Source organism: Cicer arietinum, chromosome 1, assembly GCF_000331145.2.
Source record: "Cicer arietinum cultivar CDC Frontier isolate Library 1 chromosome 1, Cicar.CDCFrontier_v2.0, whole genome shotgun sequence".
Classification (NCBI taxonomy): domain Eukaryota; kingdom Viridiplantae; phylum Streptophyta; class Magnoliopsida; order Fabales; family Fabaceae; genus Cicer; species Cicer arietinum.
This window is the reverse complement of record NC_021160.2, coordinates 1,233,123-1,240,141: the sequence shown is the minus strand read 5'-3', so window position 1 is coordinate 1,240,141 and position 7,019 is coordinate 1,233,123. Positions and strand designations below refer to the sequence as shown.

The window sequence follows — 7,019 nt, the reverse complement described above, 5'->3', positions numbered from 1 at the left end:
ACTTTTCTTATTAATGTTTAAATAGAATCGATTACATTTTGTATAAGAAATTATCTTATTTGTTGTGAAACATAGTTATACAAAACGGATATGACATGATGATTTGTTAAATATGACAAACGTATGAGTGTGACTACTATGGCATGTTACATGTGTTGGACATTGTAACAAAGTTGATTCATGGATGTAAATAATTTTTTACAAGTTGTTATTATTTTTTAATATTCGTGTGATAAAAAATTAGGATTCAGTCGATAATGATTGTGTGTTTTTTTTTTCTCCGGATCTTTGATGACTCGAGATCATTTCATCCTCATCAAATTAAGAAGTTCGAAAACCTTGTGTGAATTTTATTTTGAAATTAATTGAAGAAAATGACAATCCTATCTATTGAGTATTGCTAAACTTTTTTTTTTGTTAGTCAGAAATGGGATACATCTTCTTTTTACTTTATATACTTTTGTACGAAGATATCGTATATTTTGGTTATTAAATGGTTATATAAAAGTGTGGTTATGTTAAATTTTGAAATTTAATATGAAATATTGTATAGATCAGGAACATACAAACAAAATGAGAAATTTATAAATAAAAAAAATAATTATTATTTTAATTTTATCTATTAAGTCAGTTGATCAAAAGACCCGACTTAAAAGATGATTTGCTAAACTAAATTTATGATATTTAAGTCGGTTAAGCTGAATCGACTTAACAGGACGAAACTCTGTTAAGTCGGTTCATGAAACGAGTTAAAAAATAACATACTTTTTAAATCGTTTGCTGTTAACTCTAACACGAAACAGACTGAAAATGCACATTTTAACTGATTTAAAAATACTAAATTCTACTAGTGGTTGTGTTTTTCATCGTTTATTTTAAATAAGTGATAACCACATAGATTTTTTGTTTTTTTTTTTTTGCATTTTTTTTTTTTTGAATTTGTTGTCAATGTATGGCGTTGTTCGTCGTTGTGCGACATTTTTTTTATTATTATTTTGTGCACTATATGTGGTTCAAATTGTCAAATCAATTATTTGGTCGTTAACACTACGGATTTTAAGACATGAATATTTTGATTACTTTGATGATGTCAAAATTTTAAAGACAATTTGCTCTTATAATATTAATTTGGACATTTTTATAGATTCACCCTTTTTTGATTTTTAGATGTATTTTATAAATTTAAATGAATGAATATCTTTTTATTAATAAAAAGATAATATATTATTGACAAGTTCAAAAACTCAATTTTTTTAAGTTCAAAGACTTATTTTAATTTCTTTTTTAAAGTTCAAAGACCAACCGAGAAATTAAACTTTTGTCACACATACTATTTGGAAAATCCACTTACTTTTTGACACTTCTTGCTAATCTGATATTTTTTGCAATTATAATATAAAACGCCAAATTTTATATTGATCAATATAAAATTTAGTAGTTGTGTACGTAACTTGTGTTTTGCATGAGATGTTTTACTTTTCTTTGCTTTAAATTTTTTTGGAAAAAATTTCAATTTTTTTAAAATTATTTTTATTTATTTTAAATCTCTATCAAATATTTTTAATTACTTTTCTTTGTCTTAAAAATTTATGGAAAAAAATCAGGAGTTTTATGAAAAACAATTTTTTGAAAAAAGTTTCAAATCTCCTTATATTTTTTTAAATCGTAATAAGCAATTTCCAAAAGTTATTTAAATGGTAATAAGTAATTTAAAATCAAATTAAAATTCTACATTACCCTAATTTTCCATATCACAATGTGAAACTCTCTACACATCAATTGAGTTATTGTCACAATACTAACATTTTTTAAAATGAGAAATCAAAATTTTGGAAGAAATATGAAAAGCGTAAAATTGCAAATTTACTTAAATAGAAGATTAAAACTACATTTTAGCCTTTTGTTTATAAAAAAGGTGAATTGACCGGAACAATTAATCATTGAAATTTTATTTTACTCAAAATTAATTTTTAATATTCTTATTTCTAAAACTAAGTTTTTAGTCCCCATATTTTACAATATTTTGTTAGTCCATTCCATTTTTAAGGATATGGCTCGTTCATTGATGATGTAGCATAATTGCATTACATATAACAAAATCATGTTTAACGACCGCTCTTTTCTTTTCCTTCACAACCTGTGCTTACATGGATACAAAAAGAAAGATATTTATAAAGTTTTGTCAAATAAAATATAATAAAATAATTATTAATTAATAGTATAAATTTAATTTTATTTAATTCAGTTGAGTTATATCACTATTACATTATTAATGTGCGTGTAATATCATTAAAAATGAAAGGAGATTAACAAAATTTTAAAAGTTGTAAAACAGAGACAAAAACCAAATTTTAAAAATAATAAAACTAAAAGTTAACGTTGAACAAAATAAATTAAAAATATATTTAAATCTCTTATTTATTATTGGGAAATAAAAAACATTATCCTTCCAGTCCAGGACTCCTCGGCCACAACGTGGGATTAATTAATACCACTAAAATCTACAAAAACTTCTTGTGAAAGTTAACAGTAATATTTTATATTGATTTAATTACACTTTATTTTTTATTTTGTTTCTTTTCTATCGTGTCATCGATTTTCTTGGTGATTTTCAAAATTGGTGTTTTTTGGCCCAATTAATTAAGTTTCCTTTATATGCACTCCTTCTCCAATATTTCCACTCCTTGTTGCAATTCCCTACCAATCAGTCTAACCCCCAAGAACAAAGTGAATAAATACTAATGAAATTTGGGTTAGGTTGCTTAGAGTTCTATATTGATTGAAATATAATAGGTGAGAGCTATTACTTTTATAACTTGACTTTGTAGGTTCATGTTTTAATGTCTGTCTTGCTCAAATTAACCTCTCTCTTTAGGAAAACCGTGGACTAAAATAATTATTTTCTTTTAAATTTTGAAAATATATTATAATATGGTATATAATAAATTAACTTTTCATCAAATTGTTATTGGAGTGTAGAGGGAATGCGAAAGTAACAACGAATTAAATATTCCGGAATTATAAGATGTTTTACCATCTAACACTACAACTAGATATGTGATGGAATTTTCAGAATATATATAAAATTATCTATTAGTTATATTAATATAGTAAAACTAAATAATTTAATGTATCACTTCGTTGAATAATAATAATAATAATAATAATAATGATAATAATAATAATAATAATAATAATAATAATAATAATTGAATTTAATGTATGTGTTAAGTTATTAAGGGTTACAAACTTTTTTAGGAGTTGTTTTATTTCAATAAAAATTTCTCTATAAATAGAGACACATTAGAGGCAGAAAATAAATCTATATAAATAAATTATTTATTTAAATAAAAAAGATTTAAAAAAATCCGATGTAATAAGATAATTTCATATCAAAAACTAATCATAATTCACCATTTTGCTATGATAAAAAAAAAAAAAAAAAGAGAGAGAGGAATAAAAGAGTTCTTAAGATTAGACATCATGTCATAGATTTCATAACCTAGTAGTTATGTACAAGGAGTGAAGGAGATTATGGTTATCACTAAATACCTAATATTTATCCTATTCATCTTCTATATTTCAAATGATAAATGCTATATAGTTAAATAAGTCTTTAGTCCCTATTAAATTTTGAAATTTTAGTTCATGTAAAAAAATTATATTTTATAATCTCTATAAAATTATTTTACAAGTTGTTTTAGTCCTTGGTGGAAAGAAACATCCTTCAACTTTTAAAGTTTTGAATTATATTTTGTAAGTATATTTATAACTTTATAAAAAGTCATCTAAACAAATTTAAATTTTTTTTAACTTATAATGAATTAAATATGAATTTTAAATGTCATATGTTTAAGATAAAAGTCCTTAAAATATTGACCTAGAAATTGAGATTTGAATTTATTTTTTTGCGTTGGAACTTTTTAAATGGATGTACATATGTATACAAAAATACATGTTGATGCTCCAACCCAGTCTAAAAATACTTGTATAATAATTTTGTAGAGATTAAAAAATATAATTTTCTTTTTGACGACTAAAATGGAAATTTCAGAATTTTATATATATTAAAAACTTATTTAACCCAATATTATAATTTATAAGTTGTCATAAAATTATTATTATTAAAATTTTACTCGGTTAATTTAAGAATAATTGTTTTTTGAATGGGTGAAAAAAATATCAATTTGTATATTTAGTTGTATAAATAAACCATAAAATAAAAAGAACTAATTAACATAGCAAAATGTTGGATTATGAAATGATAACAATAAAATCTGATCCTCACAGATAAAAGTACATGGAAAGACTAATAGGGTAATAGCACAATTCTCACACCAACCTCTATACCATGTTTAACTGATAATTGTTTTTAACATAACGTTTTATTAAGCTATAAAAAATGTTACATCAATAAACTATAACTAATTTACGTTACATCAATAACTACTTTTGTGTTCGTAACATAACGTTTTATTAAACTATAAAAAATGTTTAATCAGCTTGAAACATAAATCGATGCATATGATGTGATTTTACTTGAGATTTTAGAAGTTATTAACCTTACAAGAATTTTTGACTATTTCCTATTGTTTGTTTTGAAATTCCCATAATCGACGATAAATAATTTCATACTAATTGTTCATAGTAAAAGGTCCAAATAACTGTAAAATTAGAAACACTTAAACTGTGTAACAAATTGACTTGACGCAGAAAAAATATTGGAAGAAAAATGTTTACCTAAATATTTATTATTGAATGATAACATCCAAAAAAGGAAACTCTTAAAAAAATTAACTTATATTATTTAGGTGATTAGAATTCATGACACCAAATAGTTATGCATTTTAATAGAATTATAATTTTCAATAGCGGAAAAATCTTTGTAACAATTATACAATTTTGAGAACTTGACTAGTAACTCTAAAAGTAAATATTAAATTTTAGTCAAAAGTGAAAGTTGTGAGGTACATTAATAAATCTACCGTATATTCTTTTACTTAAAAAATGAAATGCATTTGACATTTACCAACAATGTTCTGGTTTGAGTGGAACTTGATTCGAATCCCTTAAATAATATCTTATATTCAAGTTTTATCCATAAAAAGCATAGCTAAAAAATGAGACTCTATTAATATATTTTTAGAGGTGAAGTTCAAAAGTCAAAACTATATATCATTAAATAATAAAAATGAAAAAAAACCTCATATAATTTGATCTACTTATAAAAAACACTAACAAGTTTGCTATCATACTATTCTTTATAATTGTCAACATTAATTTGAAATTCATGTAGATTTCATTATTTTATTTTATGTGATACTCATTTTAAATATTGTAGACTTTCATAAATTTCATCTAATAAATAAAAAGGTGCTGAATTTTACTTCACATTTGTATATAGAGAATATAAAATACAACTTCACATTTTTATATAGAGAATATTCAAGAGACATATCACTAATAAAATACAACTTTATTTTTAAACCTATCAATTCATGAAAGATCAATTTTTGATTAATTGATATTTGTCTCAATATAATTTGTACCAGACATTATAATATTTGTATACTAATATAAAATGTATGGGAGACCAGAGGAATAAGTGTTTGTAAAAGAAAAAACAGTGAGATAAAGTATAGAAAGAAAAAAATGTATAGAAAAAAAATAAAAATAAAAAGGAATATTTGGTGAAACAGTGTTATTTTAATAACACAAAAAATAAGATGATTGTGGCTGCTGGGATTCGAGCCCAGGTCTCCACGGCCACAACGTGGAATTCTTACCACTAAACTACAGCCACATTTGTTGAACAATTACATATAATAGAGATACTTGTAAGACACTCTGATTCTATAATAAATCATCCTATTAAAAAATAAAATTATATGCTATTTAATTCGGTTTAAAAATAATTACAAACAATTTAATATAGATTTATTTTTAAATATTTAAATTACAGTTAAACAAAATATTAGTTATTAATTAATATTACACAAATACAATAATATAATAGGTTTGATTAAAAATATAATATATTAAAATAAAATTATGGAATAACAATGATGAATTTGGTTTGAAATATATCAAAATTTAAAAGTGAGCCAATTCTACATTAATCCATTTTTCAAATAACGCTCTATTAAACCATACATTATTATAAAATTAATTCGAAAACAGTTCGGTTCTCAATTTTTATAAATCAGTTCAGTTTAAAACCAGTTCGGTTCAGTTTTTAGTTTTTTTGAACACCCCTAATATATATATATATAATATTAACAATATATTTTTTAACACAAATTTTTCAACACATTATTTTTGATTGGTTAAAATTCACATATGTCTCATTAAATTCACATGAGATCCACATAATTTGGTGGGATCTATGTAAATTTTAATCAATAAAAAAAAATGTTAGAAATGTGTATATTAAAGAATATGTTGCTAGAACTCCTCGAAACTAAAAGATACTATGTTAATTAATTTTGATGAATTAGGTATTGAATATGACATTATGTAAGTTATATATTATTTTGATGAATTGAAGGAGTAACTTATAGTACTAGAAAAAAAATTGAAACAAAGATAAAAAGACAATCTAGAAATTTATTGAAAGATGAACTAGAAATTTATTGAAAGATGAACTAAAAATTTAATGATCAATTTTTAACATGAAAAATAACTAATTTGAGACGAAAATAAGATTAACGGTCTATTTAAAACACTAAATTAGATTAAAAACCTCTCATATGGTTTTTTTATTTTTTGTAATAAGGAAATATGTATTATCTTCAACTAATACAATTTCGGTTAGTATATACCTAGTGTATAATTCATGGAGTTACTCATCTCTATACAAATAAATAATTGACAATCATCCAATATAACTTTGGAGATAATTATCGTTAAAGTTAAATATTTTTAATAATTTAACGGTTGTGATTGACGAAAGTATAAAAACTTTTTACGTATATATAAATTAAATCAAAAAATAAATAAAAAAGCACATAGGATTATCC

General features: G+C 22.9%; 1 non-coding gene across 1 annotated transcript; it reads right to left on the bottom strand.

Annotated features, from left to right (window-relative positions):
• Positions 1-5,731: 5,731 nt before the first annotated feature.
• Positions 5,732-5,803, bottom strand: TRNAH-GUG (transfer RNA histidin (anticodon GUG)). Its single transcript has one exon. It is a non-coding gene; the product is annotated as a tRNA-His (tRNA).
• Between the last annotated feature and the right edge of the window lie 1,216 nt (positions 5,804-7,019).